Source organism: Alosa alosa, chromosome 14, assembly GCF_017589495.1.
Source record: "Alosa alosa isolate M-15738 ecotype Scorff River chromosome 14, AALO_Geno_1.1, whole genome shotgun sequence".
NCBI lineage: Eukaryota > Metazoa > Chordata > Actinopteri > Clupeiformes > Clupeidae > Alosa > Alosa alosa.
Window position 1 is genome coordinate 5,069,421 of NC_063202.1, and position 13,405 is coordinate 5,082,825.

Here is a 13,405-nt window from a genome sequence, read left to right on the forward strand (position 1 = left end):
ATATACTGCCTTATTATTTGGACGTATTGAGTATGTGAACAGTCAGCATTTCAAGTATGGATTGTACAAGTACAATGCAAATGTATTCTCACAGTACTCTCTGTCATTCTCTCTCATTGTGCGTGTGCGTGAGAGAGAGTGTGTTTATGAATATGTATGCATAAATACTGGCTTGGTCAGAGAAAAAAATAAGTGTGCACATGGTTGCCCGGCAGCTCTATCTCTCTCTCCGATACACAACTCACATGAATGTTCTCACTTGACAGACAAAGTTATAGTTGGTCTGAGAATGGTGGTTGACACGGAGGATGACCTTGCTGAAGCTGAAATTGAAGAGATGATCCTAAAACCAGTAAGTGCAGGCTTTCTGTTAATAGTGAATATCATTCAGAACGTTTTTAAATGACAGTGGTTTATGCTTACTTTTACTATAGAGGGTGCACACAAATGTTGTTTTCTGAACAAAGTTTGGGAGGAGCATTTAGGGATGATTGACAGCAATTAACTCACCCCTCTTCCACCTTCTAGGAGATTTAAACCTGCCTCCACATCCACATGTCATGATCCCTGGCATTGCAAATTATCCCTCCTCCTCCCCTCACTCCGTTCACTAGTAGCTCTACACTCATTCTCACACACACTCACCAGACATTGCAAGCTTCCAGTCTACATTAGGCATTCCAGAGCCAGGGCCAGTTACCAAGCCAAACATGCTTCTATTAACTCTCTATAGTAAGCATACTGATGATTATTACACGGCCCTTCATAATGCTGAAGACTGCTCCATTCACTTGAATGGGCGTTCCCAACGTTCTGTGGTCTATTTCTCGATAACAGACTCTATAGTAAGCATATGATTAGTGAACCTGTTCAGTGTGACTTGGATATGAAACAAACCACTGTAGAGCCCTGCTATAAATACAATGAAATATTCACATAGCTTTTGTGGGAAGCCAGAATTTATTGCCAAAATGATGTTGAGCTCTCATGAACACGTCTCAAGCATTTTTAGTATATGATGATGAGCCGTGATATGAGTTGTACTGAACAGCAACAAGAATCAGAAGCAGCACATTTTGTCATACTGTAATGTACAGTGACTAGAGCTACTGTAAAAGTTCTGTCATGTGTTGATCCGGCGCACACGTCTCAGACTCAGAGTGGTGCTGTTGGGAAGGCCCTTCTGGATGAGCTGCTCAAGAAACTGATGACAGAAATAAATAAATAAATAAATAAATTGAAATTGAAGAATTTCAGTGAAAGAAAATCCTGAAAATAGCACTTTTGATGCATTTATATAAACATGACATTTATATAAACATGACATTTCGCACCTGATTGATACACTAAAATTTTTTCCAGGAGCACAAGTTAAAAACTTTAGGAGCACAGACAAAAATGAGCATTTTGACATTTTTTTTAATTTTATAGACAAACATGGTTAGAAGTCATTCGCACCAGTGCACCTAAATATTTTTTTGCATCCCATAATTTTTACTCGCGAGTGAAATGGGCGCACTGTAGAGCACTGAACATCTTGTTTAGAATGTATAACATTTTCTAATGCTAAAACTGTAGGAAATTCAGCAATTGTTATTGAATGTTTGTCACATGACTAAAAGAACTAAGTACTCCCTGATTTGAAAAAGCTGTGGTGATTAACATTAAAAAAGGAACTGTTCTTGAGTATATCCATCTCCTGGCTATTTTTTTTTTGAGTGAAGAATCCACCAGTAAACATACCCAAGACCTAGTTTACAATAGTATAGCCAGCCTACAGTACAGTGCAATACAGTGTACTGCATCTGATTTATGTTCCTGTGCAGCACAACCTGCTTCACAGCTTTCCATCATATATAGACCTCTGAAGTTCGCCTACAAAAAAGCTACCATGTTTTCCCATATATTCCCTAGTTAACTTGCTAACTAACTTAATGGCAAGTTGCATCGCACGTTAGCTCTGGGGTAGCAAAAATCTAAGTGTGCCGCCTTCACGTACCAGAGATCACAGTATCCACTTGGAAGGGGGCAAACCCAGGCAGAGGGCAAAAGTGTGTTCAGGAAAACGTCTGCATTTCAGACTTTTTCATCCCCGCGAGAGTTTAACAGGTGCGATAATTCAAAATCCCCATGTTATTTTCCCATATTAAAAAATCGCCAGAGACCGGATCTCAAAGATGGCAGCTTTTTTGTAGGCGAACTTCAGAGGTCTATTGAACATTCAGGGCCAGATGTACGTAGATTTGCGAACACAGCATTATCAGCGCCATGGCCAACCCGCAGAAAGCGCACGCTAAGCTTCTTCAGTTTACTTGGTATTTATCAAACCTGCTGTTCATCGGGTAATCAACGCATTTCTCCGCCCCTTACTGCAATTTGTGAACGTTCACAACTGAACAGCATACTTCAATCACAAGCGCAGTTGAATGAAGTTAACTGATGACAACATTAAAGGTAAACTATGCAGTATTGGCAATTTCCTTACTGTTTTTTTTCCTTCGTTTTTTGCTTATTTTTCGCGTGCTCTGTCATGACGAATCTCTGAGAAACTCCATCGCTACCTTTTTCTAGCCGGTGCCTGGCGTGTATGTGTATTTGAATGCAGTAAAGCAATTCGTTACACTCGTTATACTTCGGCCTGCAGTTGCAAGGGTGGTTTTTCCGCTCACAGGCGCTAGGGGGAAGCGAGACGGCCACCATTCAACCCAAAAAAAGTCATATAACCATTCCAATGACTCTGAAGCTGGTAAATGAAGGTAAATGAAGGTAAAAAACTTCATATTAAGCTAAAAAACCTGCATAGTGTGCCTTTATAAGGAATAAAATGTTTAGCGATCATGAAATAATACAATACATTATAAGAAGTCAACAAACAGGGAGATAATGAAGAACAGTAGTTCTACTCAAACTACTTGTGCACACAGGCTATGGAAGATTGGTCAAATCTAGCAAGTTGGAAAGTTTAAATGGATGATGTGAAAGTAAGACATTCGAAAGGCCAGCGAAAGTTAAGGTTGCTTTTGATACAAATACGCAACACTGGTGCTCTGAATAGAGATTATGTTGTCTTTTAAAGTTTCTCTTATTGACGCATTTATATCTAATACTTAATAGGCGCATTTTACGCTTCTCCTCCCATCTTTTCACGCGAAGCTCCCACTTTCCCCTGACCCTCCTACAGACATACCAAGTCTCCCAGAAGTTCCGGGAGTCTGCCGCATATTAATAGTGGCTCCCTGACGCCCTGCAAATTAGATAAAATCTCCCGGAATCTAGAGTGAGCGATTAAGAGAGCGCATGTGCATGTGAGTGTAGCACGCGGGGTGGTGCGTGTGTGCCTGAGCGCATCCAAGACAGAGAGCATCCTGATTGGCCTGTTTCGCTAAATCAACCAATCAGTTTCCAGTGTAGGCGGGCTTTTATCGCTTTTCTCCCGAACTTAATTAATCAGTTCAGTGTATAGGAACAGGAGCGTCATAGCAGTCAGTGCTTCAAAAAAAGAAAAATGTAAGACCCATTTCAAAGTGTAGGCTACCCTTGTATCATAAGAGTAAAAAATAATGATACAGTCTTGCACGCTGCACAGTTTGTAACAGTGACTTTAGCATTGCCCATGGCGGGTTAAATAATTGCAAAAGACATGTTGAGGTGAGTTTAACAAGACAATTCATGTGCATATTATTCATGCCTATAGCCTACTAGATGGCTAGTTGCCAAGGCTACATGAAAAGACCAAACTGGGGGCGGATGCCTCCCTGAAATGACTTTTTGCATGTTGGGATGTCTGCTCCTATGAATGCATATGTGGACACGGAAAAGCGCAAATTGCCATTCTCAGCTCCTGTGACAGGCGGTCAGCAGTTTCACCCAAGTGTGGCATGTTTGTACATACCACGGCATGTTTTTAGGCGCACGTTGCAAAGGAAATATGCCTCAACTAGGCGCAAAAGCAATCATCTGCCCCTCAGTGAAAGCGAGTACATCTGCCCCTCAGTGAAAGAGCAATGCTCTGTAAAACTTTCACTCTTTTTTTGGTCGGATTTGTTTTTTTATGTTTTGGTAAAATGATTTATCAACTACACAATGTGTGAATGGGCTTACCACTGCAGTAAACATTTGATTCGTGCAAACTCATTTTTTTCAAAAAAATAAACAAAGGAGATAGCAAGATTTTTAGATCAAGTTTTCCCATACTTTTTTTTTTTAGATCAAGTTTTCCCATACACGTCAACACAGAAAACAGAAAATGGGAAAATCTTTAACTCAAATGATGTTTTCTAAAACATTATTTTTATACCCTAACATCCAATAGTTCCATTGCAATAGTTTTTGCGTTCCCTACACTTCCAGTATTTCACAATTTGTTAATTCTGTCTTTACGTGGCATCTTTGCAATATAGCAGAATTCAATATCATGATTTACAAAAAGAGACAAGATAACAAGATATCAAACCAGAAAAACAGTTTAATTGTAGCCTATAACTGCAACCTGAGCTGACTATCACATTTCTGTAGCAGTGGGCTTTGAATCAGAAAGGGATTTGCAAAGGTATATATGCAGCATTTTTCAGATTATTTTTTTCAAAATATAAGGATGTCCTTTATTAAGAAGTCAAAATGTATAGACCACCAACGTACACCGCAGACTACAAATAACCTATAACCTTTTAAGTGGGCTCCTAGTTGAGAGGCAGAAAGCAGTTGGAAAAGAGGAGAGTGGAGCTTTGGAGAAGTATATATTTTTTTGCCTTCTTGACTTCATTCTAGGATGTCAGGAATGACACTAACATGTGTTTGAAAACTTTTAGTTTAATTTGATACCACGGTGGTTCACCATCTAAGCCTTAGAATGTATCTCACTCATAGAGGATACAGCAAAGTTACTGCCACAATTGCGTTTATTTTATTTGTAACGCTAACACCTTCATTTTGACAGCCCTAAAATGACAACAAAACCAACCTTTTTTTCATCACATTTGCTTGCGGACCACTATCTGGCGGAGTTGGACCACAATTTAACACTGGTCTACGGGAAGATGTAGGGAGCCTATTTCATAACAGCCTACCTGTCTGCCTACTACTAGTGCCTCGAGCAGGGACTCAGGCACCCATAGCCCCCTGCACGTGCATGCTATGCAGGGGAATGCAAAATTATAACCAGGTAACAGGCCAATCTAACAGTAATGCTCAACACTGCACCACAATGTCACTCAGTCACTCAGTGAGGATTGTGCTACATCACTCCCTTTCTTCTGTTACACAGGTAACGCCCACTACTTGCAGGGTTGTGCACAATTCGAATTGCATTTCTGCTTCCTGTTTGCTACCTCAATTGAAATGCAAGTGAAATTCAAGAATTGAATTGGAATTTAAGAGCCAGTTTCAATTCAATTCTGGAATTTTGCACAAGCCTGACTACTTGATGTACACATGAAGGTTCTGATGTCCAACAAAGCTGCCTAACTCAGTAGAATGTATTATTTGCAGAGGCGGACAGAGTACACAGCTTCATTACTTGAGTAAAAGTACAGATACCCTTTGCTAAATTTTACTCAAGTAAAAGTACAACAGTCAGATGTCTACTTAAGTAAAAGTACTGAAGTACTTGTTTTTAAAAGTACTTGGAGTATCAAGAGGACAAGGGTAGCCTACATTTTCTAAATATTGCATTACTACTGCCACAGTGCTTACATTTATGTACAGTTATGAAAAATGTTAATGTTAATACCTTGGAGAATGCAAAATGAATTGGAAGTAAAATCAAGTCATTTGCATCTTTTTACCATGTTGCCAGAGATGGGCAGTATTTCTAATACATGTACGTATTTCAAATACAAAATACTATTTTGTAATTGAAACACTTGAAGCGAAAACTATCATTAACTCAGAAAATTTAAATAGTCTGGCGAGGTTGGGCCACAGGTTGGCACATTCCCGGGATGGACCTGCTGCGTCTTCATCCATTGTTCGTCCATGGTTTCGTCTCTTATCTAAATCTGACCATGGAGTTGACTTTGGCGGAAAGCTGAAGGTGATTGCTAATAGGCTGTCCCAATCAGTGGCGCCTGCACAATCCAATCATGTTTGAGAGGGAAACAACAAATTGAGGATATCCGAGATTTTTCTTTTTTCCTTTTTTTTAGAAGTAGTAACGGGTACTCACGGTTATGGATAGAAATGTAGTGGAGTAAAGAGTACAATATTTGCCTCTCAAATGTACTTGAGTAAAGTCATGAGTACTCTCCAAAAATGATACTCGAGTAAAGTGCAGATCCCTCAAAATTGTACTCAAGTACTGTACTCCGTTACTGTCCGGCTCTGATTATTTGTCTGAGTTGAGCATTTCAAGATGAATTGTACAATTCTGTCCAATTGACAGGAGTACTCTCTCTGTCATTCTCTCTCATTGTGTGTGTGTGTGTGTGTGTGTGTGTGTGTGTGTGTGTTTATGAATAAATACTGGCTTAGTGTGTGTTGGGGGGCAGTTGGACGTGTATCATAGGCCTATAGACCCTTTGAACTGCAGAAAAAAACATGTGCATTCCCAAGGCATTTCCGGAGGTACATAAAAGAACACTGAGCTAATGATATCTTGGGGATAAACAAAAATAAAACAAAAAAATAGAGAGGTTATTAAAAGTCTGTCTGCAGAGTGTCTGCACGAGTTCTACTGCTTGAGAATGCCTGCGTTATCTCGGAAATACGGTCAACACTGCCATCTAGTGGTGAAAAAAGTATGTTTTTTAACATTTAACTCCTACATTCAAAAATATGTCATGCTTCGACCAGCAGAGGGCGGTTCCATGGTGTAATGGTTAGCACTCTGGACTCTGAATCCAGCGATCCGAGTTCAAATCTCGGTGGGACCTAAATTTTCGGATTTTCAGCTTGTTGTCCCCACTACCTCGATCAGTCCATGCTGCAAAGATAGCCTATGTCTTTATTGCAATGACTCTGGATTTTATGATCAGCTTGTAAAAAGTTGTTGAAATACTTTATAACACAGACAGACTACTTTCAAGGGGTATTTTTTGACCAGAAATGTAAAAAAAAAAAAAAACTTTCTGGGGGCCGCAACAATATTCAAGTAATTTTTGCAAGTACTCTTCAACCTATTGGTCTGAATTTTCAACATCACTTGAATCAGGGGTTAGCATTCTTCTAAACAACTGGATGGCAGGCCAGAACTCAAACGACTTGAGGAGCATGGTTCGAATTACAGGGGGTATTGAAGGGGTCCAACTGGCCATACATTTGTCTAATATTTCACTGTCTTTGTAACATAGTGATAGCCAATCTTAGAAAAACTTTGAGTAGCAAGATCGCTATGGCTTAATCGGAGGTCTCCCTTCCACTCAGCGGCCACGACCATCGCTGCTGCTTAACTTAAAAATCAGGCTTACAATCACACGCCATAGGAGGAGTTCTAGATAATCTGAGTTTAATGAGGCGAATTATCATTTTGTGCAATTTCATTCTTAATGCCTTAACAAGATAGCCTAGAAATCTAGACACGCCACTAGTGGCAGCTGCCAGGGCTAGTCTAGCAACTCTCCATTGGCTTGTGAGCTCCAGAAATCGAAACTCAATCAGGCCAATGAAATCGTGTATAGAGTCGTTAGGTGGGTTTAACATAATGATTGATGGCAGAGTTGCAACGGTTTGGCTTGAATTCCCTGCTACTTGAAAACAAATAAGATGGATGTTGCTGTTGGCGAACAGTGTGACACGAGTTAAGCTTTTATTAAGTTGGCAAACGTTTGAACTAGCCAACTAGCTCCGCTGGTGGGAAACGCATGGGACTCATAGCGCTAACGCTGTCCTATTGCATGCAGAGGGAATTTGAAAGACAACTGATTATCCCGCCCCTCGGACTGAGCACTGCGAACGGTGAGTGCCCAGACCCTACATTTTAATGTGGGTCTGGCTCGTCAGGCTATTAACAAGAAGGAATCTGCAGAAATATTCAGGGAATTTCGCATGTAGATTTAGTCTATGTAGATTAGTAGTTCTCAACCGATTTTAAGCAAATGCCCATACACCCATAATTGCAACGTTACCAGTTTGTTTGAAACGCTACGTGAACATATAATAATCAATTGGACCTAAAATGTCTTTCCTCATTGCAATATCACCGGGCACACAATGCACTATTTGAATTGCTATAGGCTAAACAACGTGAAGATATTTGTTTTCCAACCGTGAACAAGTCTATTTTTTATTTGCTTGATGTTTGGTAGGCTTAGTCTATCCAAGAAAAACGAATCAATTGAACCAAAGGCAGGCCTTGTTTTAGGCTAGGTGAACTTGGCTATTAAACGGGATACTTTCTGTGGCCTATCTGTAAACAATTCTGGGTCTTAAATTTAAGTAGTACTGTATGTTTGCCATTTCCGTGCTATTGGTATGTATGCATTTCCATGTTTGCATTGCACTGCTATACGCATACGCACAATTTTACGCACGGGGCGCACCTTGAAACAGTGTTTACCCACATTCAACCCTTCCCATAACGTGTAAGGTATATTGCGCTTGCTAGTATGATTAGTTTCTTTTAACTTGTCTGGCAGCCAGCCACGGTCCTATATTTTGAAGGAAAATTGACTGTGAACCACAAGTGTGAAATCATGTGTGTGCCTATATAAAATGGAGAGTGATGTCACTAGTCGAAAGAGTACCCCCCGAAGCTCACGGTATAATTCGAAAACTGTTGAGGAGCGGTCCCAGATAAACTTCTGCGTCTTTACGTTGATTTTAAACGATTCCCTTTTACCCACTCAAACTGTCACTCCACATTATTACAATCTACAACAATAACAATACAATTATTATACGGATCTTGCTGTTGGCTATGAAAGCATGTAATGACCTTGACAGTTTTGCTCAGTGTCCAAATGCAATGTGCCATGGCGATGTAAGCCTATTTGTTTCCCTGAGGATCACAAAAAACTACAAGCCTGATTTTCATGAAAGTTGTGAAACCTGTGGCAAGGACAAAGGAAGAATTCCTTAAATGTAGAAAGTTGTGAATCACCGGGCAACTTTAACTTTCGTAATGTTTTATGGATACCTGGCTGCGCTCTAAGAATGATCTAGCCTAGGCCTACTTCGGAGATGTCTTCAACATTAGGCTACATTTTGCGTGCCCTCTCGTTGTAGGCCTAGATCAGACATCCCGCCGGGCGCCGGTATTTCAGTCGCATGCGATGGTGACGATTCAGTCGCGTGCATGTGGTGGTTAAGGCAAACAAATTCGTTCAATCATTAATTGATCATTACATTGATCTGTTTTACTTGTCTTTTTGGCAAGTTTGACACCATTGATTGCTTGTCCACTCAAGACGGCGGAGCAGTTCTTGCCATTGAAAGCCTTTGAAAATATATAGTGTGTTTCAAAGTGCAGCGCTGCCGTTTGCGCGTGTAATGTGACCCCCTTCCCCCCTTTATATAAGTGCACATATTCTCTCTCTCTCTCTCTCTCTCTCACACACACACACACACACACACACACATACACACACACACGTTGCTCCATGTCCACTTTGATTGTGTGTTCACAAAGAAAGTCTTGATATTTTTGCTTCATATGTTCATAGGTTGGTTAGTGTAGCAGAACAAAAAACAACCACAAGAGAGCAGTGTAGGCTACACTGGAATTGGGAATTGGAAATTCATAATTTGGAACGCTTTCTGGCCAATTGAATGTGTGAATCTTACATCTGTAGTAAAGAAATGACATAATGTTCTGCGACTGAATGCCTACCCATGGTGTTAAATGTTTTTATTTTACTCTTTATTGAGATTTAGTGACGAGCAAAAGATGCCATTCATTCTGATGCACTTAGGCTATTATAACATTTGCAGTCAGAATGATGGTCAAGCCAATAAACAAGCCAAGCCAATAAACAAGCCTAAACCTTGCAACCTCCATTTCACACCCTGTCACCCTGCATCTCTTCTGAGCAGCTGTCGGCTAGATTTATTTATGTTTTATACTTACTATTATTTCATAGGCCTAGATTTATTTCATTTTATCTAGGCTATATTGTTTTATTATTTCGTATAGGCTACTTCTTTATTATTTTCATAACGCTAAGCTTTTTCAGCAGAAAAAAAGCGTCACACTGGCTTTTCTTACGTAATAGTCCTATCTATAACACATAAATAATGTAACCTACTGGTATCATAATGAATGTATTATAACCCCTCGGGTTTGGAGAATATTACTGGTATTATGATGTCTGTTACAACAACATATTACCGTTTATTTGATGAAAGCCATGGAGTAGGGACCTCCACTTAGGACAACAGCTTCAGGATAGCCTACTCTCTTCTCTTCTAAGTTTAGACCGGTGAGTGGCATGACGAGTCACTGCTACCGTCACAAGACTGTGCGTACCACGGATTCCCCATCACAACCAAAATGGCGGAGAACATAGTCGGGTCGGCACACTAATGAGCGCGATGTGTAGTTCTTTAAGCATTTAGAGACCGCTTTTCGTCTATCTGTTGCAGATGTAAGATAATGCAGTTTGCTAGAGCGCCTCTCTCCAGTACGTAGACGGACGCACATTTCCCCATTGTGGTAAGTTGCCTAGCCTATGACATGACATTTTTCAAGCTGCCCCGTTATTCCCTTGAAGCTTAACTAGGTTGCCGGTTGTACTAGCGGAGCGACAAATGGACAGCTTTAAACATTGTTGCCAGTTAGGATACGCGTGATTTATAAACATCCGGACTTTAAACTGTGTATTATCAGTTGCATTAGTCTATTGTGTTTTTGTTCTGCGTTTTGTAAATAGTCAGGTTTTCATTCACGTCAAATCACGCATCGGAGAGAAATGTGGTACTTCTTAACACTTGATCGCAACATCTCTGTGAGTAGCCTAATATCATAAGCATGAAGTCCTACTGCAGTTATCAACCTTTTAGACTGTTCTGTCCTACATCTGATGATATCATTCTCGCAATTGAAAGTAGCCTAGAATAGCGTGACAAGTATTTGAATGAACTTTGCCGGTCAGTTCTTGTAGGAAACAATCAAGAGTGGTGGTGCGGCCTCTCTCCTTGAGTGACATTTCAGTCACGACTAAGCTTTGAATTTGTGGAATATAATTTGCCATTTTTGTAGCATGTTCAATGCATTAATAAAGTAGGTCTATCATTGGAAACTACTATATTTTTCTTTCTTCAGATTGAGCTAGCCTACACATAGACTGCCTTTTAAATAAATCACTTTCACACAGCTTGACACATGGATTTGTCAGAGCAAGCTGTGAACAAAATGATCACTGTTGTGTAAGTCAAGTGGTTGTCATGATTTGAGCCAGACGTTTAAGAACTGTAAGGCTGATATCCTCGTGGTGGCTTGCCAGGACTGTTAGTAACACCTTTGCATTGCAGACCACATTTCCTGCATTTTTGTATCCTGCATATTCTTTTCCAAGAATTGTAGTGGCATGACACAGTTTGCAGTTGTAAGGGTTGCTCAGAGAGGTCACACAGGCAGAGACATGCCCAACAGCACACACTGACACACACACACACACATACTGGATGCATACCCTGGTGGTTTAAAGCACTCAGACACATACCGGAGAGGTGCTGTGTTTGTAAGATGATCCTGCCTCTCCAGGCAGCCAATCTCTGGCCTCTGTTTGTGGTCAGAGAGCAGAGGGGATCTCCCTATAGCTTGCCACTGTGTGTACCGATAATAATAGGGCTAGGGTATGAGTCAGAGGAGGTCGGTGGCCTCTCTGATGCACCAAGTCACTCTAGGTGGGCCAGGAAGACATACCAACACGTTCTTTTTAAAGACTAAAATGACGTGTGACCAATTCCTTGCCTTAGGCCATGGCCACTATGCCATTCAGAAAAGCACTATTGACGTCAATTCAAATGCATGCAGGCTGTACATAATTTGTTGAACTTAAACCTGTGAAACCAACCAATAAGGTCTAGAGACTGTTATTTGGTAAAGGGGGTTCCATAGTGATTTAACACGTATGAATTGTAGCTTTAGGATACAAAGATGATTGCAGCTTTAGGAAGGCTAATAAGCTTGGGGTAGGTGGATAAGTTGTACCGGGCACTAGGGCTCTTGTGATGAATCTGTGCACTAGGGCTCTTGTGATGAATCTGTGCAGTCGTCAGCGGACACAGGTCAAAGTGTCAGATGTCGTCTTCGCCGCCAGGGAAAATAAAACCCAGCAGGTGAACCCAATAACAGGCAGGTGTCGTAGCGCAGAGCTACTCAGCAGTCAAGGGTTGCTGAATAGGTCCGTCGCACTAAAAAGCACTAGTGTATACAGTACCTGCTCTAAACATACCTGAATCCATGTATCAGGAGTCTTTCACAAATCGGGAGGGCCACTGATAAGGTCAGTCAGGTATGCAGGGCAGTGGGAGATGGGTGGGAAGCCTGCAGAGCAGGGAGATCCCGAAGCAGCAGTGCATGTCAAACACAGAGAAACACAGAACAGAAGATTATGCTGGACGGTTAGCCTGGATGCAGTCTTTTGATACGTGTTGTTGGTTTCAAAACTGGCATTGGTCCCAGTGGCATTCATTTTAGGATTAGCCTACTTCCTGTTTTGTCAACAAAAACAGTTCACTTTGTGTGAGGTGTATACAGGCAACATGGGAACTGACAATGCAAACAGAAGTGGCGGAGGGAAGCACATATGGCGACTGGCGAGAGCCCTCTGAAGTGTGGAGCTGCTGGGTGGGCGTCTGGTTTTGCACCCCAGCAGAGTCTGGGTGGGCTGCGGTTGCCTGCTGGTTCCATCCTGATCCTCATGTCTTCACACGTGGAAACACAGTATTTCAAAACAGTGTTTTAGACAGGGAGAAGCAGGAGAGAGAGATGTAAGGGTGTGTGTGTGTGTGTGTGTGTGTGTGTGTGTGTGTGTGTGTGTGTGTATGTGTGTATATGTGTGGTTGTGTGTGTGTGTGTGTGTGTGTGTGTGTGTGAGAGTGAGTGAGTGAGTTAGTGTGTGTGTGTGAATGAGTGGATGGATGTTCTCATTTTTAGATTGGTTGGGAGAGACTGATGTTTTCCATCAAGCCAACATTCACCGAGTATCTGAGGAATAAAGGGCATTTCTTTGCCTTCACTGTCTATCTGCCTCTTCTCTGTCATAAGCAACCATGTCTTACTGTTGTGTATTTTACCAGTATGTACATCTGAATTGAGAAGTTGAAGAAAAAAGAGAGACAGAGGAGTGTGAGCGATACAGTGACTGTATTTCGGATGGTGGGAAGATGCATGGAAGTGATTGAGGTCTCTGTAGCTCGGCAGGGGAAAGCTGCTTCTTTCCCAGGGGGCTCATGAAGGGATCGGAGATTTAATTGAAATTGAACACTAATGAGGTGGAGCATCAACTCGATGAAAGCCCGGTTTGAA

At 41.2% G+C, this 13,405-nt stretch overlaps 1 protein-coding gene and 1 non-coding gene across 10 annotated transcripts in view; both read left to right on the top strand.

Moving 5' to 3' along the window:
* The first annotated feature begins 6,797 nt into the window (after positions 1–6,797).
* On the top strand, positions 6,798–6,869 carry trnaq-cug. Its single transcript has one exon. It is a non-coding gene; the product is annotated as a tRNA-Gln (tRNA).
* Positions 6,870–10,245: 3,376 nt separating this feature from the next.
* The window catches only part of LOC125306966 (C-myc promoter-binding protein-like), a 44,240-nt gene continuing 41,080 nt past the window's right edge, over positions 10,246–13,405 (top strand). For 5 of the 9 annotated variants that reach the window (XM_048262620.1, XM_048262623.1, XM_048262629.1 and 2 more), the window contains exon 1: positions 10,371–10,585. The gene's annotated coding sequence lies outside the window, so the exon portion shown is untranslated. The other 4 variants (XM_048262622.1, XM_048262625.1, XM_048262621.1 and 1 more) reach the window with 2 other exon arrangements.